The sequence below is a fragment of the Myotis daubentonii genome, chromosome X, assembly GCF_963259705.1.
Source record: "Myotis daubentonii chromosome X, mMyoDau2.1, whole genome shotgun sequence".
Classification (NCBI taxonomy): Eukaryota; Metazoa; Chordata; class Mammalia; order Chiroptera; family Vespertilionidae; genus Myotis; species Myotis daubentonii.
The window spans coordinates 53,647,046-53,673,310 of NC_081861.1; the positions used below are offsets into that span (position 1 = coordinate 53,647,046).

Here is a 26,265-nt window from a genome sequence, read left to right on the forward strand (position 1 = left end):
AGCAGAAAAGTCTAAGTATTAGGAAATTGTCAAGCTCATGTGATAGATAAGGCTTCTAAGATTCTAGTTTTTGCTATGCACTTAAATTTTATCATTAACAACAAATGCTGTCATTTTTTTCTTGAAATAAGAGACTCACTTAGTTCATTTTGGAGAAAAGGTCTTCTAAACATCCAAGTCTGGGTAACCACTGTCAGTAGTTCTTTTAAGTTAAAAAGGAGTTTGGAAAAATCTGCTGGTTCAGCTCACAACTTAGTCATACAAGTGTTTCTCCTTCAGACAACCATCATATTTTGGTCTGCTGCAGAAGTATTTTATGCCTATTTCCCAATTCAGCACACAGAATATACAAAAATTTGTGTATGACAAGGTAGGATAAATAATAGGATAATAAAATTAATTATTTTTACTGATTCATCAAGGACATTCTTAGGTAAAACTGACATTTTCTTTTTACTGTAAATGCATGGAAGTATAGCATAAAATACAGTTTGGTGCCTCTGTCTTAATTTGTGCTAAGGGGCTAGGAGCTTTTGCTGATCACTGCCTGTACACCCTCCATGTAAATGTCAACACAGTGAAACATGGAAAATAATGTCTACATATTATTATGAAAATAGTTTTGACCTCATGGACCCCTGAAACAGCCTCAGGGATTTGTGGTCCCATATCATAATTTGAAAACTATTGAGCAGGATCAATGATCTCCAAACTTTAATATGCATGAGACTAACCCTGGAAACTTGCTAAAACTGTGAACTCCCAGATCCCAATTTCCTGATTCAGTATGTCTGGGGAATTTAACAAGTTCTGCGGGTTCTTTGGCTGCATGTTACCTGTGGCCCATAGCTTTTTTTCATTTAATTGTTTAGAGAAAATAGGAATTATTAACTCATTTTCTCTCTTTTGGTGAATGAACTACAATAGTCAAATGGATAGCAATGTACAAGAATTTTATTGCAGTCCTTGATCTTTCCCAGAAATGCAAAGATGCCTGAGTTATGTGACTTGCAGTTATTCTTTTCTAGACAGAAGTGTTAACTGTTGTGCTTCCCAGTGTATCAGCAGTTGCTACATTTTCTTTCTTGTCTTCAGGTTTCATGGAAGGAAATGGAAGTACTTCCTTGATGTTATTAGACTAGTCTATGAGAAACATGGTGACTTGGTCTATGCCCATGCCCAGCAGACCATATTCCAGGGTGGTGCAAAAGTGTTTATCTATGACATGGTCTCATCAGCAGCAGCAGCCTTGGCCTTGGTCTGTTCTTTGAAAAGCTGCCACTTCCTCATGGAGTTATTCAACTTGGTGTAGGCATTGCTGAATTTCCTTCTTCATGATAAAAATCTCAAAGTGCTCAGGCAGACCCTCTTTAGAGCAGTGTCATTTGGCAAAAGGTCTCATATCTTTGAGTGATTACAGATCAATGTAGGATTGGTACATCACTTCCGGGAACTCCCCAACAAGTTTATCAAGGAGCTTGACTATGGTACCAGGTGGAGGGCATTCAATAGCTTTTGCCACATAGATATCATCAAGAATTTTGTGAGTGAGTTTCTTCAGTTTCAAAGAGGTTGATTTCTGTCACCTTCACCCCCTGAATTTTCTCAAGCTCTTCCACCATGCTGATTCTCCAGAAGGGTGGGGCGAAGTCAATCTCTCAGGCTTGGCCCTCGGGCCATCTGGATGGTAAGTGAGTTTGTAACTGCCTGTAATACACTTCACTATTATCCCTGAAATAATCTTTTCTGTGATTTCCATGGAATCCTGATAGTCTGCCACATGCGGCTTTTTGGCCCCTTGAGTGTGTCTCTTCCTAAGCCTTAGGAGTACCCTAATAAAGTTAATAACAATGTACCTACCTATATAGTTTAAGCTTAAAAAATTTGGCTCTCAAAAGAAATTTCAATCGTACTGTTGATATTTGGCTCTGTTGACTAATGAGTTTGCCGACCACTGGCCTAGGCCATATAGAACTCACAGGTGGTGAACTCAGAATTGTGAATCAAATCAATTTCTTAATTCAGGAATTGGCATCCAATTTGTAAACCTGGTCAATGCCACCAACCACCAGCATATTATGGTAGAGTTCTGGAGCAATTCTCATACATAAATTCATGTCCAGTTCATTGTGGTAGATGACAAAAGGCATAGCCACAGCTCCCCCTGGGATGTTGTTCATCATGGGAGTTTCAATCTCTAAGAATTCCAATTCCTCCAAGAAATTTCTTTTATATGTGATGACCTTAGAGCAGATGATAAATTTCTGCCTCACAAAGTCATCAGGATCAAGCATAAGTGTCTGAAGATATCATGTTTCCTTGTCTTTGAGGCCAAAGTAAAGATGAGATATATATGCAAGCAAGGATATGGCAGTGTGATCTCTTAGGGAATGATGCTCAGCTCATCCTTCTTGGTTTTCCCAGCATTCCCCTGAATTCCAATTATGTTTCCCTGAAATAGTTTGTTTTTTTGATACAAATAAATTCTTCTTTTGATTTATAATTTCTGGAATTGGCCATGACTTGCAATTTGATCCCCTCTCCTTGAAGGTCATAGAAGATAAGCTTTTCCCTAGAAGCTCCTTAGGCATGGATTCTACCTGTCACCTAAAGGTGATGTCACTTAGGTGGTCCCCAGGCTGCAGGTGACTATATTCTTGAGTGAAGTGAGTAAGATGTCTACATGGAACTTGAATGGGTATGGGTCTCACCCATTGACCTTTAGTTGATGGACTGCTTGGCTGCAGATCTTGTATTTGTTTGAGTACAGACTCTTCTCCTCGGTACCCATATCATTGTCAGTGGTGTGGTTGGTGGCAGTAGCATTGGCCTGGCTTAGTTGTTTCTGACTGAGCTCTTTATGCTTGGCCTCCTTCTCTACTACCTTCTTCTCAGTTTTCAGGCATCTCTTTAGCTCACTTCTTTTATTAGAAAGTAGATTGTCCTCCATTATGCTAAGTGAAATAAGTCAATCAGAGAAAGATAAATATCATATGATCTCACTTATTTGTGGATTATAATAAACAACATAAACCAATGAACAAAAATAGATCTAGAGACAGAGAAGCATCGATCAGATGCTCAGACCTCAGAGGAAAGGCAGGAAAGGGTGGGGCTAAGGGGGAGAGATCAACCAAAGGACCTTTATGCATGCATATAAGCATTACCAATGGATACAGACACCAGGGGGGTGCGGGCATGAGTGGGGGGATGGAAGGAAAATGGGGGGATAAGGACACATTTGTAATACCTTAATCAATAAAGGAAAGAAAGAAAGAAAGAAAGAAAGAAAGAAAGAAAGAAATAGTTCAACATAAGTTATAAGTATTAATTTCAGCACAAAAATGAGGATAATGTTCACTAAGCATATTTTCTTCCTTTTTGGTTTACATTAACTATATTTTGTATATAATACATACAAAATACATATATTAACTATTTTTTTATTTTTATACTAGAGGCCCGGTACACTAAATTCGTGCACTGGGGGAGGGGGGGTGTCCCTCAGCCCAGCCTGCACCCTCTCCAATCTGGGATCCCTCAAAGGATGTCCAACTGCCGGTTTAGGACCCTGTGGGATCAGGCCTAAACCGGCAGTCGGACATCCCTCTCACAATCTGGGACTGCTGTTTCCCAACCGCTTGCCTGCCTGCCAGCCTGATCACCCCCTAACCTCTCCCCTGCCAGCCTGATCGAAGCCTAACTGCTCCCTTGCAGGCCTGGTCACCCCCAACTGCCCTCCCTTGCAGGCCTGGTCCCCCCATAACTGCCCTCCCCTGCAGGCCTGGTTGCCCCCAACTGCCCTCCCCTGCAGGCCTGGTCCTCCCATAACTGCCCTCCCCTGCAGTCCTGGTTGCCCCCAACTGCCCTCCCCTGCAGGCCTGGTCCCCCCATAACTGCCCTCCCCTGCAGGCCTGGTTTCCCCCAACTGCCCTCCCCTGCAGGCCTGGTCCTCCTATAACTGCCCTCCCCTGCAGGCCTGGTTGCCCCCAACTGCCCTCCCCTGTAGGCCTGGTCCCCCCATAACTGCCCTCCCCTGCAGGCCTGGTCCCCTCCAACTCCCCCCCATAAATAAAAGGAGGAAAAAAAGAAAAAAAAAGAAAGTAGCTTGTCCTTGTGAAGGGCTATGAAGGGAGCAAATTGACCCATTCACAGCTCCCTCCACCCCCACTGTGCCCAGGAGGTTGCTGCAGGAACCCCTTAACAAGCCTTACAGCAGCTTGTGTCAACATGTCAGAACACCTGGAACTAATCATTACCACCACTTTTTGCTCAGTTTTGGCTTGCCACTGTCCATATTCACCTAAGGTCCCTGTACCACAGCTATTTCTCTGGAAGGCCTGATGTGAAAGGTATGGCCTACATATTTAGAAATATTAGGCTGGAGTTTGATTATAGTTTGAACTCCAATATAGTGGTCCAGTCACTCTGGCCAGATCAATATCAATCCTTTACCCTGCATAGAAAAACTCTGTCAATAGAATTATTTTATTTTTATTAGTAAGTACTTCATGCTTCACATAGATAATCTGAAAATTAGCCACATCAGAAACAGGTCCATTACTTTCATGTGTTAATTTCTAATATTGTAAATATGAATAGAAGTAATCTATATATGCAATAGCATGGATGGACCTGGAGAGTATTATGCTAAGTGAAATAAACTAGTCAGAGAAAGAAAGATACCATATGATTTCACTCATATATGAAATATAATGAGCAAAATAAACTAGCAAACAAAATAGAAACAGACTCAGATAGAGAATAGATTGACAGCTCTCAGAGGGGAGGGGAGTTCAGGTGCTGGGTGAAAAACTTGTCTCTCACCTTAATCACTATAACAACCTGCTTATTGCTCTCCAAACCAGCAGTCTTAGCCCTACAATTCATCCCCTCACAGCTACCAGATACATTTTTTTTAAAAGGAAAAAAAAGTTACCGGGAAAGCATTATGCTAAATGAAATAAGGCAGTCAGAGAAAGACAAGTACCATATGATTTCACTCATATGTAACAAATAAAGTAACATACTGTTAGTTCCCAGAGGGAAAGTGGGGGAGGGTGGGAGTAAGGGGAAGAGATCAACCAAAGGACTTGTGTGCATGTATATAAGCCAAATCAATGAACATGGACAACAGGGGGATGAGAGCATGAGTTGGGGGGGAGGATGGGAGTTAATGGGGGGGGGGAATGAGGACACATTTGTAATTTCTTAACTAATAAAGAATTTAAAGATTTAAAAAAACACACAAATAAAATAACAAAATAAAAACAGACTCATAGCCCTAACCGGTTTGGCTCAGTGGATAGAGCGTCAGCCTGCAGACTCAAGGGTCCCAGGTTCGATTCCGGTCAAGGGCATGTACCTTGGTTGTGGGCACATCCCCAGTCGGGAGTGTGCAGGAGGCAGCTGATCGATGTTTCTCTCTCATGGATGTTTCTAACTCTCTATCCCTCTCTCTTCCTCACTGTAAAAAAATCAATAAAAATATATATTTAAAACACACACACAAAATAGCCTAGCTGGCGTGGCTCAGTGATTGAGCGTAGACCTATGAACCAGGAGGTCACAGTTTCATTCCTGGTCAGAGCACATGTCCAGGTTGTGGGCTCGATTCCCAGGGTGGGGCATGCAGGAGGCAGCCGATCAATGGTTCTCTCTCATCACTGGTGTTTCTACCTCTCTCTCCCCATTTCTTCCTCTCTGAAATAAATAAAAATATACACATAACTTTAAAAAAATACACTCATAGATAGAGAATAGACTGACATCTGTCAGGGGAGGGAGGTTGCAGGGCTGTGTAAAAAAAATGAAGGGATTAAACAAAACAAACATATAAACAAATTCATAGACAGACAACATTATGGTGATTACCTGAGGGGGATATGGAAGTGAGTAAAGGGGGGATAAATTGTGATTGAAAGAGACTTGACTTGTGGTGAACACATAATACAATATACAGATGATCTATTATAGAGTTCTACACCTGAAACTTAAGTAATTTTATTAACCAATATCACCCTAATAAATTCAATTAAAAAGAAAGAAATAAAAATAATAAAAGGAAAAATGTTCACATTATTCCCTTGCTAAAGGCCCTTAAAAATCTCCATTTCAACCTCCTTTTATAAGATACTGGCCCATCTGGGTTAGACATTCAGTTTTTACACTGTCTAGTGCAGACTTCACTTGAGGTTATCTGGTTTTCTTGAGTGTCACTAATCTATTAACTCCTTCAAGTTAGGGGCTGGGTCTTTCATCACTGTATCTACAACATCTAGCAGAGTTCCTGGAATGTAACACATATCAAGTAAATGTTTGATGAATGCAATTTTAAGTATGCTATGTTTAGTGATAATCTGAATCTTGATTCAATCTGAAAACAAATTCATCCTTAAAGATAATTGTGGTGAACAGAGTCTAAGGTACACCTCTTTTCTACATTCAAAGATGGCATATCTTGACAGGACATGTCTGCCTACAGCAAGAACATGTCACATAAACACAGATAAAAAGTTGAACACTAATCCTACTCTATAGACCTTGGGTTTAGTGCAATGCACACTGCCATAGGGCTGATCCCATTGAAATTACCATACTGCCAGAGCAGAACTACTAATGGTGGCAAAATCCCTCTCCAAATGGAGCTTGATTATATCTGTTTCTCACTCATAGCAGCTAGAACAGATGCCATTTTAATCCCAAACTCAATTTAGAATCCAGTTATTTTTGTTCAATAGGAGACTAGTATTTTGGCCACTTATGAAGAGGGTTAGTGGTCATAAAAGAGAAGTCTTAAGGTAGTTGGAACAGTTTGAGTGTCTATAAAACCTTAAATTTGTGCTGATTCTGAGGAAAAGAAAGTAATAAGATAGGCTATTTCAAAGTCATGAAAAAAAAACTGTAGTATAAATGTTATTTAATTAATTGGGTATCCTGTAATTGCATTACATTTTTTATGCTGAAGTTTTTTATTGTCATAGTTTTTGTTTGAGGGTAGTAAGATTTCTAGAAACCAAATTCAACATTTGTTGTTGCTATTTATTAATGTTTTCTGGAGGAATGCAATAGACCCTGAAAATATGAGCTTCCCGAAAGGAAGAAAAAGACCACATCATTGTTTATTCTGAGCTACTTACTCCCTGCTCACTCTTCTCCTTCTACCACAATATCCAGCAGAGTGCTGGTCATAAAGAGTTAGTCAAACTTTTGTTGAAATATGAACCTCTTTTTATATACATTCTCTTCAGATATACTTTCTAATAGGGGAATTATGTTGGAAACTGCATTCATTATTAAAATTAGCAAAAGCATTATGTTTAGGGAGAGGGTATTTATTTTGACCTGGCCACAAGAACCTAAGGGTACAAATTAGTATTCTATTAGGTATCTGAATTAGAGAAAAAGAGAATTTGGTAATCTCTAAAGAAATTCTGGTATCATTTAGTATAAAAATTAATAAATAAGAACATTCTACCAACTGAAAATATTAAATTTCCTCCTCTATGATTTATTATAAAAGCTAACCTCTATACTAAGGCCCACATACTAATTATAAAAACAAACAGAAACCTGTCTCACTTGTGGTTTTATCATTTCACAATAAGTTTTTTTATGAAAGTCAGTAAGGAAAATAAACCTATCCTGTAGAACTATACTTTTTCTTTTTTATTGAATTTATTGGGATGACACTGGTTATCAGGTTTATAATTCTACAATATGTCATCTGTATATTGTATTGTGTGTTCATCACCCCAAGTCAAGTCTCCTTCTATCACCATTTATACCCGTTATATGCTCTTCTATCTCTCCCTAGCCCCTTTTCTCTCTGGTAATCATCATACTGTTGTCTGTGTCTATGAGTTAATTTTTTCCCTTTGATTCCACTTCTGGGAATATATCCAAAGAAACCCGAATCACTAATTCCAAAGAATATATACACCCCTATGTCCACTGCAGTGTTATTTACAATAGCCAATATTTGAAAGCAGACCAAGTGTCCATCAATGGATGAGTGGATTAAAAAGCTGTGGTACATTTTATACAATGGACTACTTCTAAATGAAGTCACATTAAGCTGATATAAAAGGTAGCATATTAATACAAAGAATTACAGTATAACTAAAATTTGTCATCACACTGAAAACATTCTGTTCTTATCATAGTGAGATAACTAGTTTAGTCACTCCTTGACATTGGTGAAACTTTGATACAGTTAAAATATGAGGTCATTGTAATAAAATGAGAGAGAGAGAGAGAGAGAGAGAGAGAGAGAGAGAGAGAGAGAGAGAGAGATTGGCAATCAGTGTTTTCCAAATTATGTTTCAGATGTTAAGTATTTTGAGAGAAAAGAGTTATATAGGTAAATAATTTAGAAAATAATGCACTGAATAAAATTATTTAGTGTTTCTTTAACATATCAGAGTCTCTGAGAAGCCCTGCTGTGACATGTATTGCCAATCTCCAAGACAAGGCTTTAGATAATGGTGAGGAGGTGGTTATGCTATCCTTTAATGAATCAGGCTGTATACTAAGTGCTTTATATATTATCTAATTTATCCCTCACAATAACCCTATGAAGTAAGTACTGTCATCCCCCTTTCTATAGATTAAAAAACTGAGTTCATGTAATAGATTTGTGACCTTAGCCAAAGAGGTTAATTTGGCTATGGTCACAAAGCTATTACATGATAGGTTGGAGTTCAAGTAAAAATCCATTTGATTCCTAAGTCTCCTCACTTATCTACTGTGCCATCAAAAGGTCCACAGCCATTTCTATTGTTAGAACTTAACTTCTTGATTTTAAGTTCTTGCTGCTGTTTAAAATGAAAATACACAGGAGGACAAAATAGTTGTTTCAGTTTTTTAATTATGTGATTTTTCTCTGTATATGTCAGAAACTGCCCAGAAAAACAGCAGTTTGGATGTCACAGGTTTTTTTTCTGCTTCTACATATAAAACATTTACATATTTTAAAATGTGGGAGTGAACAATTATAATTACCAAAGGAGAAATATTATGTTTAATAATAAAATTGTTAGCAAAAGGCTTAAGAAAATAAACATTTACTAAATGTCCGTTAGGTGTCAAATACTTTATTTACAACATTATAGAAGAGCTGGGCATTATTATCCTCCCTTTTATGAACAAGATAAATGAAGTCCAGGTTAACAACCTGCCCAATATCACATATTTATTAATTGGTAGGGCTGCAGTTCAAGCCACGAAGTCTGACTCAATGACACCTGTCCTTCCATTGTAATATGTTGTCTCCCAATTTCAAATGGAACACATTCATCTTTGGTACAATAGATTGAAATAAAAATAGAGCAATCATGTAGCTTTCCTTACCATCAAAGGATAATCTGTTAGCCTTTAATTACATTATTCAAGGTAAGTAAATTTCTGTGTCTTGTCTGCAAGTTGAAATAAAAGTCATCAGTCTGATAGAAGTAGCAAAAAGGGTGGGTTGGTGGGTGGGGGTGATGGCTAAGGCAATGGAGGTGACTGGTGCTTTTGTACTGGCCAGTTTATGTCTCTCTTACACATCCTGTTTCCTTGCCAAAATGAAATGATGTTGGTGGAAAACAAGAATTCGAAATATGCTACAACTCAAAGTATTTTGGAGCTGTGTTAAATATAGCTTGTTTGTAGATCTATAAACGAAAGCCTCACTCAATATAACCATATTTCCTAACTTTCAAAACTAAAGATAAATTAAAAGCTGTAAAAAAGTTAATGATAGAGTTACCATTTAGCCAAGAAATTCTATTCCTATATATACATTCCAGAGAAATAAAAATAAATATTTACATAAAACTTGTAGAAAATAAAATAATTAATTAAAATATATAACCATATTTTTCTAGCCTTTATCTAAATGACTGTTGAAACTGTCTAATGAGAAAAGATGTACCAATTTGTAAATCTATTAATGGCTAATAAAGCCACAAATCAAAGTTATGTTCCTAAAAGTTTTAGGAACATTATGAGTGCTATTAAAAATAAGCCAATTATTTTTAGATCGTCATAGGTTAGGAAAACAAAATGAGTCCTTAAGGTGAAACACATGGAAAAGGTGAGATAGAGCTTTTATGAACATTACAAGGAAATTGAATAAGTAGAGAAAACTGTCTAAACAAGCATGATTGGGAATAATATAGAGTTTTGACTCTTGTCTGTGAGGCTCCTGATTTCACCTTCAATTTTGAATGATAGCCTTGCTGGGTATGGTATTCTTGGATTCAGTTCCTTGCTTTGCATCACTTTGTATATTTCCTTCCATTCCCTTCTGGCCTGATGTGTTTCAGTTGAGAAATCAGTCGATATTCTAATGGAAGATCCCTTCTAGGTAACTTTCTGTCTCTCTCTGGCAGCCTTTAAGATTCTTACTTTGTCATTGATGTTTGCCAATTTAATTATGATGTGTCTCGGTGTCAGCATTTTGGGGTTCATCTTGTTTGGGACTTTATGTGCTTCTTGGACTTGTGTGACTTTTTCTTCCCAACATCAGGGAAGTTTTCTGTCATTATTTCTTCAAACAGGTTTTCTATTCTTTGCTCTGCTTCCTCTCCTTCTGGCACCCCAATTATGTGGATATTGTTTCATTTTGTGTTGTCCCAAAGCTCCCTTAGTCTCTCCTCCTGATTTTTAAGTTTTCTTTCCAGTTGCTGCTGTGCTTGGGTGTTGTTGTTTTTAAAATATATTTTATTGATTTTTTACAGAGAGGACGGGAGAGGGAATAGAGAATTAGAAACATCGGCGAGAGAACATAGATCAGCTGCCTCCTGCACACCCCTTACTGGGGATGTGCACACAATCAAGGTACATGCTCCTCACTGGAATTGAACCCGGGACCCTTCAGTCTACAGACGGATGCTCTATCCACTGAGCCAAACCGGTTAGGGCATGGGTGGTTTTTTCTACCTTGTTTTTTAACTCACTGATGTGGTCCTCAGCTTCTTCTAGTCCACTGTTGAAACTTTCCATTGTGTTCTTTATTGTGGCTGTGTCATTCTTCGTTTCCTCTTGATTCTTTTCATTTCCTCTTGATTTTTACACATGTTGATTTTGTCTTCCATCCTTTTCAGTGTCCTTATGACCATTGCTCTGAATTCTTTCTCTGAAAAATTGCTCACATCGATTTCATTTACTAGTATTTCCTTTTCTGGTGATTCCTTCTTTTCTTTAGAATGTCTCCCCATTTTTGTTGTTCCTTTGTGATTACTTCTACGTATTATATCAAACTGCTATGCCACCCAGAATTTTTGAATTTGTCTTACATATTAGATGTTTTGTGGGATCCAGTGGTGCAATCTCTCAGGTCTTCTGGGCTGGCTAATCTATGGATGCCCCCTACTTGAGATATTTGGGTTCTCTTGGTGTAGTTGGGTCTTGAGTGTTATTATCCCATTTGTGGATGGAGTCTCCTCTCAAGTTGTCTGGTTATGTGGCTCGCTCTCTACCATGTTGACCAAACAGCACAAAATATAACTCAACAAGACATGATACAAAGGGAACAAAACATGAATGTACTCATGATACTGATAACCCCAGCAGAAGTGACTACCAGAGAAAAGAGAATTAGGGGAGAGAAGAGAGCAAAAATGATATCGAGGGAAGAAAAAATGGAAAGAGAGAAAAGAAAAAGAAGAAATAAAAAAAGTATATATATGGCAAGAACACACCATAGAAAAAACATACAAACCAAAAAATGAAAACAACAAACACACAGAAAAGAGGGTGGGTACAGAATCTTATATACAGAAAGTAAGGTTAAGGAATTGAATGAATATGAGGGAGGACCTCAGTTCAGTATAGTAGAGGTAGAAAGAGGATGAGTGGATAAGAAGAAAAGAAAGAGAGGGAAAAAATAAGATAAAATAAAATAACATTAAGAAATAGAATGAAGAAAAAATAATGCGAAAAAAAACAAAGAAACAAACAAACAAAAGAAAATAAAGAGGAAAAAAATTAAATAAAAGATAAATAAAATAAAAATAAAAATGTGAAGTGTCATTCCTTTCAGCTGAGTTTTAATGCCCTATGGGAGCTGGTTTAAATTTCCACTCTTCTGTATTGTCTGCCACTTCTCAGTTTCCTGTTAGGTAGTTAGCACCATGTTGAAGTTCCAAGTGATCCATGGCTCCTCTGTTTGTGCCTATCGCCACCTCCTTGACTGCCAGCAGGCAGGACTAATCTGCCCACTTAGCCTGTCTGCCCACTGTCAATCTTAATCTCTCAAGCAGCTGTTTTTGACAGGGCTACAGTTAGGGAGGTTGCTGTATTGCTTTCTGGGACTGAAAGGCCTCTCTTCAACCCAGTCCCTGAAGGCTCTTAGGAGCTATTCAGATTTTTGTGACCTTTGTTCCACTCAGGGTGTAGATTGGGTGTGGCTATAATGGTTGTCTGGAGGCTGCTGGGAGGGGCTAACTCTGCAAGAGAAAATGGCTGCTTAGGTCTGGAGTGTCAGGAATGTCCCAGTGCTGGACTCTTGGTCACCTCTCCCTGACCTGCTCTTCTCCATAGTCTCTCCTCAGACTCAACAAGTCCTCACCTCCACCTGCACCTCAGCAGCAGGTGATTATTTGTATTTGAAAGGTCCTATGAACTGGGTTTAGTGAATAAAAGCAAAGACCAAAAAGAGGGGAAACACCTGGGCCACTGTGAGTTTCTCTCACCTCCCCCCCTCCCCCGCCTCCAACACCATGTGGCTTGGGCAGTTCTTCAGGCCACCCCTCTGGGCTCAGCCTCTCGTGGCTGTGGACTTATACCTAGAATCCCCTACTGCCAGCAGCCCTGTGGACTTCCTTTCCACAGTCAGTTGTTACTCCTGTCCTCAGGGGACTTGGCCTTGGTGCTATGCAGCTTCCTTCTGACCCTCTGGATTTGGAGGTCTCCCAACTCTCTCTAGTCCAGATCCCGGATACTACTGTTCTTCAGGCGTCCTCTGTCCTTCCTGGCTGTGTACTGTCTCACCAGCTGTGTCTACTTCACCAATTCCGGGTGGATGTTATTCAATTTAGATGCTCCTTCTATCTGCTCTGGGATAATGCTCAGGCCACGTCTGACTATTCAGCCACCATTTTATGTCTCCTACAGTTGACCCTTAAACAATGGGGGAGGAGAGTTAAGAGTGATGACCCCATAGCATTGAAAATTCATATATAAATTTTGCCTCTCCCCAAACTTAATTATACTTGTCCCTTGGTATCAGCAGGGGATTGGTTTTAGGACATCCCTTATATAAAATGGATATGCTCAAGTCCCTTATGTGACATGACATAGAACAATGCATATAGTCAGCCCTCACTAGCCAAAGATTTCCAACTACAAATCCAAAATATTGTTTTCAATCATGGTTGAGATGCAACCTTGGGATATGGAGGGTCAACTGTTTGTTTGTTTATTTATTTATTTATTTATTATTTTTAATTTAAATTTTTTATTGTTTAAAGTATTACATGAGTCTTCTTTTTCCCCCATTGACCTCTCCCTGGCCGCTCCCATCCCCCAGCATATGCCCTTACCCCCCTACTGTCTGTGTCCATTGGTAATGTTCATATGCATGCATACAAGTCCTTTGGTTGATCTCTTACCCCCTCACCTCCCTCCTTCCCACATAGGTTGGACAGTATGTTCGATGCTTCTATGTCTCTGGTTCTATTTTTGTTCATCAGTTTATGTTGTTTATTATATTCTACAAATGAGTGAGATCATGTGATATTTATCTTTCTCTGACTGGCTTATTTCGCTTAGCATAATGCTCTCCAGTTCCACCCATGCTGTTGCAAATGGTAAGAATTCCTTCTTTTTTACTGCAGTGTACATTCCATTGTGTAGATGTACCACAGTTTTCTTATCCAGTCATCTGCTGATGGGCACTTAGGCTTTTTCCAAATCATAGCTATTGTAAATTGTGCTGCTATGAACATAGGGTGCATAGATCCTTTCTGGTTGGTGTTTCTGTTTTCTTGGGATATATTCCTAGAAGTGGGATTACTGGGTCAAATGGAACTTTCATTTTTAATTTTTTTTAGGAAACTCCATACTGTTTTCCACAGTGGCTACACCAGTCTGAATTCCCACCAGTAGTACAAGAGGGTTCCTTTTTCTCCACATCCTGGCCAGCACTTGTCGTTTGTCGATTTGTTGATGATAGCCATTCTGACAGATTTGAGATGATACCTTATTTTTGTTTTGATTAACTGTATATTTATTGAAAAAATCCATGTATAAGTGGGCCTGCACGGTTCAAACCTATGTTGTTCAGGGGTCAACTGTAATAAACTATATTTTATAGGCCTATAATTTTTTAAATAATTCTTTATTGTTGAAAGTATTATATATGTCCCCTTTTTTCCCACATTGACTCCCTCCAGCCCACTCCCATTGTCTGTGTCCATGGGTTATGCATACAAAGCCTTTGGTTGATTACCTCCCACCTACCCACCCTCCCACACCTTCCCTTTGAGATTTCGCACTCTGTTCCATGCTTCCATTCATCAGTTTATTCTGTTACTTAGATTCCACATAGAGTGAGATCATGGGATACTTGTCTTTCTCTGACTGACTTACTTCACTTAGCATGATATTCTCCAGGTCCCTCCATGCTGTCTCTAAGAGTAAGAGATTCTTCCTTTTTACTGCTGCATAGTATTCCATGATATAACTGTGCCACAGCTCTTATCCACTCATCTACTGATGGGCACTTGGGCTGATTCCAAATCTTAGCTATTGTAAATTGTGCTGCTATGAACATAGCAGTGCATACATTCTTTATGATTGGTGCTTTGGGTTTCTTAGGATATATTCCTAGAAGTGGGATCAATGGGTCAAATGGCAGCTCCATATTTAATTTTTTGAGGAAATTCCATACTGTTTTCCAAAATGGTTGAACCAGTTTGTATTCGCATAAGCAGTGTACTAGGGTTCCCTTTTCTCCACATCCTCACCAGCACTCATCATTTGTTGATTTGTTGATTGTAGCCATTCTGACAGGTGTGAGATGGTACCCAATTGTTGTTTTGATTTGAATCTCTTGGATGATTCATGATTTTGAGCATTTTAATATGGATTTCATTGAATCTGTAGATTGCCTCGGGTATTATGGACATTTTAATGATATTGGTTCTACTAATCCACGAACACAGTAAGTTCTTCCACTTGTTTATATCTTATTCTCTTTTTTCAACGTCCTGTAGTTTTCTGAGTACATGTCTTTTGCATCCTTGGTTAAGTTTATTCCTAAGTATCTTAATTTTTTTGTTGCAATGGTAAATGGGATTATTTGTTTAGTTTCCCTTTCTGATAATTCATTATTGGTGTTTAATAAAGCCATCTTTTTTGTTTCCTACTACATTGCCAAATTCATTTATTAAATCTAGCAGTTATTTTAATGGAGACTTTAGGGTTTTCTATGTACAATCATGTCATCTGTGAATAATGACAGTTTTACTCCCTCCCTTCCAATTTAGATACCTTTTATTTCTTCTTCTTGTCTGATTGCTAAGGTTAGAACTTCCAGTACTATGTGGAATAAGAGCAGTGAAAGCAGACATTCCTGTCTTGTTCCTGTTCTTAGGAGAAATGCTTTTAGTTTTTGCCATGGGCCTATCATGATTAACAATAACCACAACAAGTACACTAGTGGGTTGTTGTTTGGAATTAAAGACAATACATTTTCTTATAGTAATGTTGCTAAACAGTGTTTCGGTTCCTAAATGAGTCCACAGATTAGTGCATGTGAAATGCTTTGAGGGCTAAAAACTGCAAAGCATATGGAAATTATTATTTAACTGATATTTGTAACAAAACTTGTCAAAAAACCAATATAACTGAAATACCTAAAACAAACAAAAGCATTTAAAATGTATCTTAAATATTGGCACATAAGAAAAATATATATTTAATCAGGAGGATCACATGATTGATAAGTTTTTGTGGAGATTGTGAGAGTGAGTTATGGACATATTCAAGGTCCTTAGGTATTAAGAACACTAGTTTGTTATAATGTTCAATTTCATTTAAAAAGAAGTGGAATTACATAAAAGGAAGTTCAAATATTTTAAAAAGGAAGATGGGACTCCAAGAATATGTGTGTGTGTGTGTGTGTGTGTGTGTGTGTGTGTATGTGTGTATTTGTTTGTGTATATAAGATTATATAAAGTAGAGTTAATAATGCTATTAAAAGAAGAGAAAGGGGATAGAAAAGTAGGTCATGAAATGTGTCCCATGAGGAAAAGTAGGGTACAGAAGCTACCCTTGAATTAGACAATTTCTTCTGTGAACCACCAACTGGTGGAGTTCTTTATAGCAGAATATCATTTCAAGGGAAATGCTAATTTAAAACACAAGTGCACTTGAAATACATACAATTTTATTTACCAATGTCACCCCTATAAATTCAATAAAATTTAAAAAAACAAATAACTCAATTTTAATGTCTTCAGTGCAATTTTGATTGAGCTTATATGTTCTGCATATCATTAATAAAGTGTAAAATAAGAACACCATGATTCCTTTCTGCCCTTATTCTAAAAATTCATCCTGTCTTATAGAATGACAAAAACTGTTGTCATCAGATGAACCCAATATGTCATAGGTGAAAACTGCCAATATATTTGTTTCTTCATTCTAAGATGTTAAACTTTGCACTAATCTTAAAAGTATTGAAAATAGTAGATATTGAAGAGAACTAGTGAGAAGAAGAAAGCTTCTTATGTGAAAGAAAAATAAATACCAAAAAAGGTGAGGTGTGTGTGTATATACAGGTAGGTGTGTAAGGGGGGAAGAAAAAAATATAAATAGTGAAACAAAGGGTAAAGAGAAAAGAAATAGTCCATATTAAAATAGAAAAAGTCAGTTCTTCAGTGTTTGAGGTTCATTTTACATATTAAGAAACAAGTGCTGACAAGAAAGAGCCACCCTAACAATTATATGTGTTAGATATATTCAAAAGGCCAAACCAATTTTTAAAAATTTTTCATAGTAGTCTGTAAATCATTTCTATCAAATATGCTTTGTTCCTATTGTTACTATAGTTGCATTATTAATGCTTTAAGATTAATTAACATTATAGGAGTATTTTTTAAATAACTGGTTTTTCTAATTATAAGTATAAAGGTTATTCATTATAGAACGTTCAGAAAATACAAAAAAAAATAATAATCAGAGAAAAACAATCACCCATAATTTCACCAACCCGGAATAATCAAGGGTAATATTTTGGTGTATTTTCTTTTTAAAAGTTAAGACTTTTTAGTTTTAGGCAGCATTTACCTAAGCTACTTCAACATTTTATCTGAAATGATAGTGATTAATATCTTGAGAAAAACATATACCAGTACACATATATTAAGTGAGTTCTAGTACCATTGTCCTTCAAAAAAGATAAAAATAAATAGGATTAGATAGGGTTTTGAAAATCACTGATTTATATCTAACTTGAGCATTCAAGCATTAAAACCAAGTAAATCACAACTAGGTTGTGAATATAACAGCCTCCATCAAGTTAGAAATGAATCACCAAATTTTCTTTATGAAAGAAATCAATATTGTAATAAGCCTACTGATAAATTCAAGCAGTAATTAACTATATACCACTATAATAGGAAGACATGCATAAAGCCAATAAAGAAAAAGACAGAACAGAAAATGAATTAATAACAATTAATTCACTGCTTTGCCCAAAGGGCTTCAAAGTTGGTGTTAACATCAAAATGTGGCAACTCTGAACTTGCTTAGTAAGCACATCAAAAGTGCATGTACTCTATAGTTAGAAATAATTCCCTATAGTATGTAGCCAAGGATTGCGATAGTTAACTAGCTTCAATGCAGTGAAGGTGACTGTTTCTGTGGGTGACTAGGCTCCTACCACATGCTGTAAGACATCATTCCCTCAGGAGGCAAAGTTGACAATTGGGCTGCTTCAAAAATTCTTCATCTTGGTGTGTGCAGTAGTCTTCTGAGATTCTGGTACTGTTCTATTTCTTGATTGAGATGCTGGTTACATAGGTGTGCTCACTTTGTGAAAATTCACTGAGCTATACACTAATGATTTCTGAATTTTATGGTATGTATTTATGCTTCAATTAAATTTACATATACAAAAAAGTATTCATGGCTAAGCAATACCTGTGGTACCTTATCAAGTACCCTTTAGGGAAAACCCTAACAATAGTTTACAGTTCAGTGACCATCATGAAAAAGAAAAGCCATTTTAGTCAATGAGGTGTTACTTAACCAAGCAAAACAGAAACTGGGTGCAAATCTCATTTGTAATCTGTAGGAATTTCATGGGAGAAAAGGAACTAAAGTAAAATGGTGATCAAAACTTTCAAAAGACTGAGGCCACAATAGGCACTGCATGTGGGTTAGATCACATCAAATTTATGGCTAGTAAGTATATTTTTATGTAAAACTCCCTGGTGCATATTTTTGTTTTAAATGTTCTAATTCACACCACTACCTGTCAACATTTCTGTGCTCCCTGTTACTTTTTGGAAGAGATGCTCAAACTGCTTCTAGTCAAAGACTATCATCTTCAATTTATACTAGTAAGAGAACCCTCTTTCTATTTTTAATTACATGGGGAAATGCTTACAATCACAAGCAGCATATAAAACTGTATATCCTATATAATAAAGAGGTAATATGCAAATTAACCATAACACCCTCATAAGATGGCTGCCTACGGCCAGGCTGAGAGGGGGGGTTAGTGAGGGACAACCAAACAACTGAACAAGGAGGCTGCGTGGGGTGACCAGACCAGTAAAGGGGCCATGAGGGATGACCAAATGACTGAACAAGCAGGCTGTGTGGGGTGACCAGGATAGCAGGGGAGGCTGTGAGGGGTGACCAAATGACTGAACAAGCAGGCTGTGTAGGGCAACCAGGCCAGCAGGGGGGCTGTGAGGGGTGACCAAGCCAGCAGGGGAGGTGCAGTTTTGGGCAACCAGGCCAGCAGGGGGCAACCAGGCTGGAAGGGGGGGCAGTAAAGGGTGACTAGGCCAGTGAGTGGGGCAGTTAGGAGCAACCAGGCCAGCAGGGAGGGAGCAGTTGGAGGCAACCTGGCCGGCAGCAGGGGCAGTTAGGGGTGATCAGGCTGGCATGCAGAGGCAGTTAGGGGCAACCAGGCAGGCAGGCAGGTGAGTGATTAGGAGCCAGCAGTCCTGGATTGTGAGAGGGATGTCCGACTGTGGGTTTAGGTCCGATCCTGGGGGTTGGGCCTAAATCGGCAGTTGGACATCCCCCGAGGGGTCCCAGATTGGAGAGGGTGCAGGCCGGGCTGAGGGGACCACCCCCCTGTGCACAAAATTCATGTACTGGGCTTCTAGTATAGTATATAATTCTTTAAATAATATGTATGCAGAAAAAAAGAAGAAAATGACAACAAAAACACTCCTAAATGCTAAAATGGTTATATGTATGCATCTTAAATTATACCTATTTTCTTAATACTACATTAATACTCATGAAATAAATAATCATTAAGATAAAAGTAGGATACAAAAATATACCTAGACATGGAAAAAGAGACAGGAAGAAATATTAATGGTATTAGCTCTGTGGAATTATGCATAGTTTTTATTTTTATTTTTAAACTTGTTTTTGTATTTTCTACGTTTACTGCAAGAAGCATAATTAATTTTATAATAGAAAATAACTTAGAAAATGTCTTTGGTACTCTCCTCTATTTCCTCCATAAGCCTGGGAACAGAGATTAAATATAGTATTCTATACAAGATAACAGATATTTTACAGGGACTGGGGTGGGGGGGGGATAAAAGTTTATTTATATGCTTAGAAAAACATTTGCTTACCAAACTATATATTTATTTAAGGTTTTTATGTAATAGAATTCCTTATTCATCAACATGTTCAAGGGAAGCATTTTAGTTGGAGACATAAATTGAATGCTGGTGTAAATAAAAATTTTAAAACATCTACACTAATAAAAGAGAAAGATGCAAATTGAGCATACCTTCACGACACCCACCAGCCAATCAGGAGTGAGTATGCAAATTAACCCAACAAAGCTGGAGGCTTAATTTGCATACACAGGCGCCATGTGGCCGGGGGTGGGGCGGGACCCTTGCATTGTTGCCATGGCAACAACGCAGGCGTTCCACACTGCCCCAGCCACTCCTGGCCTCTGGGCAGCATGGGAAGGTGGAAAGGCGGCTCCAGGCCAGAGATAGCATCTCCGGCCAGAGCAAAGCAGTGCTGGCAACCAGGGGAAGGAAGGCCCATTCTTACACAAATCTTCGTGCATTGGGCTTCTATCCAAAATAAAATGGGAAAAGTTCAATGTAAAAATTCATTGTCACTATTTCTTTGTTACCCAAGTCATTTTGCCATTTGAAACCCATAAACTGGTCCATGATGGTGATTATCATAAAAATTAGGAAAGTTGCATTCTTGAAATATTTGTATATTCTTATTTCTCCTACTTTACATTAATTATTTTGGGTATTCAGGCAAGAAGCACAGTACATAGCATATAATATACACTTGATAAATGCTTAATGAATTGAACTTCAATCCCCTTCCATTAGATACTTTTCTAATGAATCTTATGAACCTCTGGAATTCATGGGTATTTAAGGCAACTCCACCCACATTACCAGAGCACTTACAGTACAAATATTTCAGCAGGAAATATGAAAATTAATAAAATATTAAAATGATTATGATCTAGTAGGATATGATATTGATATATACATGTACTATAAGAGATGAAGTACTAAGGGAGAAAAGAAAAAAATTATTTTGGTTTTTATGTGGGCTGTGGTGGGAAGAGCAAGAGAAGGAAATGAGAAATACTTCACAGATAAAGAGGCATTTGTGTTGGGTTTTAAAGGATGAGTAAGTTTTGACCAGCAGAGCTGGGAAGAAAAGAATATGTAAGCAAAAGCAGAAGTACAGGCAAAGGAATGATAATGGAAAGAAGAGAAAAAATGCAGGGATCCAAAGACTGAGAAACAGCGATCAGGCTATCAATCCCCAGAAGGAAAGTAGGGGAGGGCGGGGGTAAGGGGAAGAGATCAACAGAAGGACTTGTATACATGTATATAAGCCAAACCAATGGACATGGACAACGGGGGGATGGGAGCATGAGTTTGTGTGTGGGGGGGAGGTCGGGGGTTAATGGGGGGGATGAGGACACATTTGTAATACCTTAACTAATAAAAAAAAAATTAAAAAAAAAAGCCATGGAGAAACCAGAAAAAAAAAATGCAGGGATCAACATGAGAGAAGAGGTATATAAAGCTTTAAAAAGTAGGTTGGTACTACATTAAGATTCTTCTGGGAAATGTAGTCCAAATTTATAAGTAATGCTATTTTGAACAATGGCATATATGTGATGAAAGGTGTGTACCAGTGGCAATGTAGAAGAAGAACTGGAGGGAAGTAACCACTGAAGGCAGGGAGACCAGTTAAATTAGGAGATTAAGCATTTGTTCCTAAGAGAAGACATAGGAACTGAAAGCAGAGTAGTAACAGTTGCAAAAAAGAAGGGAACATATGTTAAAAGATTTAAAGTGATAGAATCAACTGGCGTGGCACTTATTTACTGGAGGGGGAAATGCTGAGGGCCTAGTTTTGAATGCAAGAAAGAAGAGGTGTTAAATGAATGAGTTAATCTATATATATAAAAGGCTAAGTGACTGACCGTACATCCGTCTGACCGTCCAACCAGCGGGTACATATGCCATGCAGTAGCAATTTAAAAACAAACATTGACTCATGCATGCATGATACATATAAAGCTCTTGCTGGTGCCAATTGCATACGTGTTTTATACTACTACTAGGGGCCTGGTGCATGGATTCGTGCATCAGTGGGGACCCTTGGCCTGGCTTGTGCCCTCTCGCAATCCAGGACACCTCAGGGGATGTCGGATAGCCGGTTTTGGCCTGATCCCCACAGGCCTGATCTAGACAGGAGGGAGCCCAATCCCTGAAGGTCCAATACAGACAGGATGGAGCCCGATCCTGTGCATTGAGCATCTGTCCCCTGGTGGTTAGTGCGTGTCATAGTGACTGGTCGACCAGTCATTCGGTCATTTGGTCAATTAGGTTTTTATATATATAAATATTATATATACTATCTTGACATGTAATTTTTTGCAGTAATGTAATTAACGCATGAATCTTTCTTCTAATTAATTTCCTTTCAATGTGCATGAATTCGTGTACCAGGCCACTAGTAAAATAATAAAAATGAAACAAATGAGAGGCATGAAAATTCAGAGACTGCTTGGGAGAGGATTTCAAAGGAGTGGTCAATAGTATCAATACAATACTGCAGAGATATCAAAAAGGATGTATTTGGAAACAGATTTAGGAATGGTACTTTACTTTGGTAAATTATCACACTCAATCCCCTCTCATCCTCTTTTGAACCTCTCACTCTACTGAAAAGGGTTCTTTTCAAAGTCAAATTCCTAGAAAAGAAAGCAGAATAAAAACTAAGTATCAAGTGGGTGAGAAGGGATTGGGTAGTGATAAGTCAGCATAAAATACTATCCCAAAGTCTTTGTGAATAGAAAAAAAGATTGGTAGGAGATTGAAGGAGAAGCAGTTATTTGCAAAAAAATGACAAACACAGGTGGATCAAAAGATCATTTTCTTGTAAGGAATTCAGTCTATTCACCCTACTCCTAAAGAGTTAAATTTAGGCCCTGGATGGTTTACTCAGTGGTTAGAATGTCAACCACGGAGTGAAGGGTCAGGGTTCAGTTCCTGTCAAGGGCACATACCTCTGTTACAGGTTTTCTGTCCCACACCAATTGCCAATAGATGTGTCTCTCTTACATCATCTCTCTCCCATTGATGTTTTTCTCTCTCTCCCCCTCCCACTCTCTCTCTCTCTGGAAAAAATTAATGGAAAAAAATATCCTTGGGTGAGGATTGACAACAATAACAAAAAAGAGTTAAATTTAGGATTTCAGGTAATGTAGACTTTGAAGTACTCTCGGCCATTCATTTTCAAATTGTGTACTACAAACATAAGATTCTATTTTCATTTTCTAAATACATTTAACTATGTTAACTGTGATAAAAAATTATAGCAATTTCCTATATGTCAGTAACTGTCTAAAACACTTCATCTGTATTATCTCATTTAATAACAGCAACTTTATAAGGCAAGTTTATTATTATGCCCATCTTACATAGGAGAAAACTGAGACTTAGAGAAGTAAAATAATCGTCTAAGATTTTAAGAATAGTAATTGACAGAGCCAACCTCTTAATATGCTCTACTGTCTTCCAACATTATATAGAAGCAACTGTTTTCTACCCAATAATTAACTTAAACTACTTAGTTCATTCACTTTCTTACAGTGCTCAGAAATAATGCCTCTCCTGCCATACCTTTGAATTTGTTTCAAGTTCTTATAAATGTGTTATGGGTTATGAAGGTTGTAGCTCTACACAGATCTTTCAATAAACTTATGCCTGCATATGTTGACTCAAGGAAAATTTGACAAGCAAGTATCTACACCATTTGAAGCTGTGGGATGTGCTAAATTAGGCAGCATGCAAAGTTCAGACTCATCTGCATGGTGAAAGCAGAACAATTAATTGCACAATAACAAAAAACATGTGTACCTTGTCTCATTGTGACAATCCTACATTTTAGAAGGCATTAGTGCTTAGTCTAAGTTTTGGCTGCTTCTTATCTTATTTTCATAGTTAAGAAATATGAATAGTAATTAAACTTTGAAACCAAAATATTCTCTTAATTTCTTCCAGGTTTCTGGATCAATTTGACTGAAAAATATTGAGAGATAGCAAGGCAAGCTGTTAATAAATGTATATCATTTACAATTATCTGTGTGAATCAGGATTTTCTGAATACTTAGCAACCCAAATAATACTATACAGAAATAAACTGCATGAGTTGATGCAAAGTTACAGCTTACCTTTTGTAAAATGTCAGTGTACATAAAAACAGCCTCATTTTTCTAATCAATTGCTCTTACATAGTGGAATTTCTCTATGAAAAACAACAGTTTTAAAGCAACTATTCTAAAAACAGTTCTAAGCCAGAAATAAATCAATTAGTTCTGTTGTCTTGGAACAAATGGGTCTTCATGGTCATAGGATTGTAATAGGTAAGAGTGTGGATACTCAGCATAAACTCAAAGATCAAACAATTCAAGCACAGTCCCCTGTGAGAGTGGGTGAAGAGAGATTTTGTGAACAAAGAGGACAACACTGGCTTTTCCACATTTGGTTACCCTTGTGCAATTCATAACAATACATAGTGAAATAATCAACACTTAAACCTCAGTATGACCTCTCTGCCACTAAGATCCAACATAGGTCGTTTTTGACCAGAGATTACAATGAACCCTAGGATTTATCTCAGGAATGAGCAAAACAAATGAGAAATAGCACTTTGCCAAATGTTCAACAATACACGTGAAAGAGTGATTTCCCCATGTTGAAAAGTAATTTCTCTAGGAGTTCAAGAGATAAATGTGATTCCATACCTCAAGGAACCAGCTAGCTTTTTTATAGCTAATTAGTCTAATGGTAAACTTTGCCATAGTCATAATCTCAGATAATAAGAAATCTTTAAAGTATCAAAATACCTTTCTGAATGTAATTTAATTAAGTGATCAACATTTAGGGCTTTATTTCTATACTAGAGACCTGGTGCATGAGATTCATGCATGGGGTGGGGGGTAGGGGGTGGTGGGAGGGCTGTGCCCTCTTGCAGTCCTGGACTCCTTGCTCCTTACCACCTGCCTGCAGCAGAGGCAGGAGAGGCTCCCGTCACCTTCGCTGCACTCACTAGCCATGAGCCTGGCTTCTGGCTGAATGGCACTCCCCCTGTGGGAGTGCACTGACCACCAGGGGGTAGCTTCTGCATGGAGCATCTGCCCCCTGGTGGTCAGTGTGCGTCATAGCGACTGGTTGTTCCACCAGTTCAGTCTATTTGCATATTAGGCTTTTATTATATAGGATAGTATTCTGAAGCAAAACAGCCATGATTAGATTCCCAGTGTTTTCATGTCTTCAAACTAACAGTTGCATAATCATATATTTATTTGTATGTTATCTTTTTACCTCTTGTTAGCATCAACTTATTATCATAATTAACTTTAATTGAGTGTTTATTATCTGCTAGGTAGTTTACACATGTTATCATTGATAATCACAGCAATGTAAATATTATTGCCATCTTATGGATAGGGAAACTTAGACTCAGTGAAGTTAAATAATCTAAGGACACAAAGCTATTGTATGGTAAATCCAGAATTTGATTCACATTCTTTTTAAAAAATATAGTTTTATTGATTTCAGAGAGGAAGGGAGAGGAAGAGAGATAGAAACATCAATGATGAGAGAGAATCATAGATCAGTTGCCTCCTGCACACCCCACACTGGAGATCAAGCCCGCAATGAGGGTAAATGCCCTGACTAGGAATCCAACCTTGACCTCCTTGTATATAGGTTGACACTCAACCACTGAGCAACACCAGATGGGCTCACATTGCCATTTCTTGTCCACGTTTTCTCCACCGCTACTTCTTTTTGTTCTCCACCCTTTCTCTGCCAACAAGGCAGTCTCCTATCCAAAATTCAGCACTTTAGAAACCAAGGTGTATGCAGAGTGCTGGGCACACAGTGGGAGTGCAACAAAATTTAATTTTATTACCCCTAAAACTATCAGATAAATATTAAGCTTACATCCTTAACAGAATTAGGATGAAAATAGTTAAAGTAGAAACTCTTTAATTAAAGACTACTCTTCAATTCCAAATAACGTATGCAAGCAAATCTCATTTGGAGGAGACAAAGTCAAACCCTTGCATTTAAGTAGCCAATTAAAATGTAAGGACTTTAAAATTTACCAAGTTCTTATTCTTCATTTTTATTAGCTTTTAAGAAAGGAGTAAGTAAAAAACAAAAACAAAAAACACCCACAAAAAACTCACAGACAGCCAACATTATGGTGGATTACCAGACGGAAAAGGGGGTAGGGGTGGTAGGAGAGGGTAAAGGGGGGGATAAATGGTGATGAAGGAGACTTGACTCAGGTGATGAACACACAATACATTATACAGATAATGTATTATTGAACTATACACTTGAAACCTTTATAATTTTATTAACCAATGTCACCCCAATAAATTCAATGTGAAGACCAAGGTGGGCAGGGGCTGGGTGGAGAGGGGAAATGGGGGACAACTGAAGTAGTGTCAACAATAAAAAAGTACAAGGGAAAAAAGAGAAAAAGAGTAAT

At 37.9% G+C, this 26,265-nt stretch overlaps 1 protein-coding gene and 1 pseudogene across 5 annotated transcripts in view; both read right to left on the reverse strand.

The window, feature by feature from the left end:
- Nucleotides 1–26,265, reverse strand: part of RNF128 (ring finger protein 128) — a 148,515-nt gene that overhangs the window by 68,735 nt on the left and 53,515 nt on the right. The window lies entirely within an intron of this gene.
- On the reverse strand, nt 530–4,232 carry LOC132224846 (lysine--tRNA ligase-like; annotated as a pseudogene).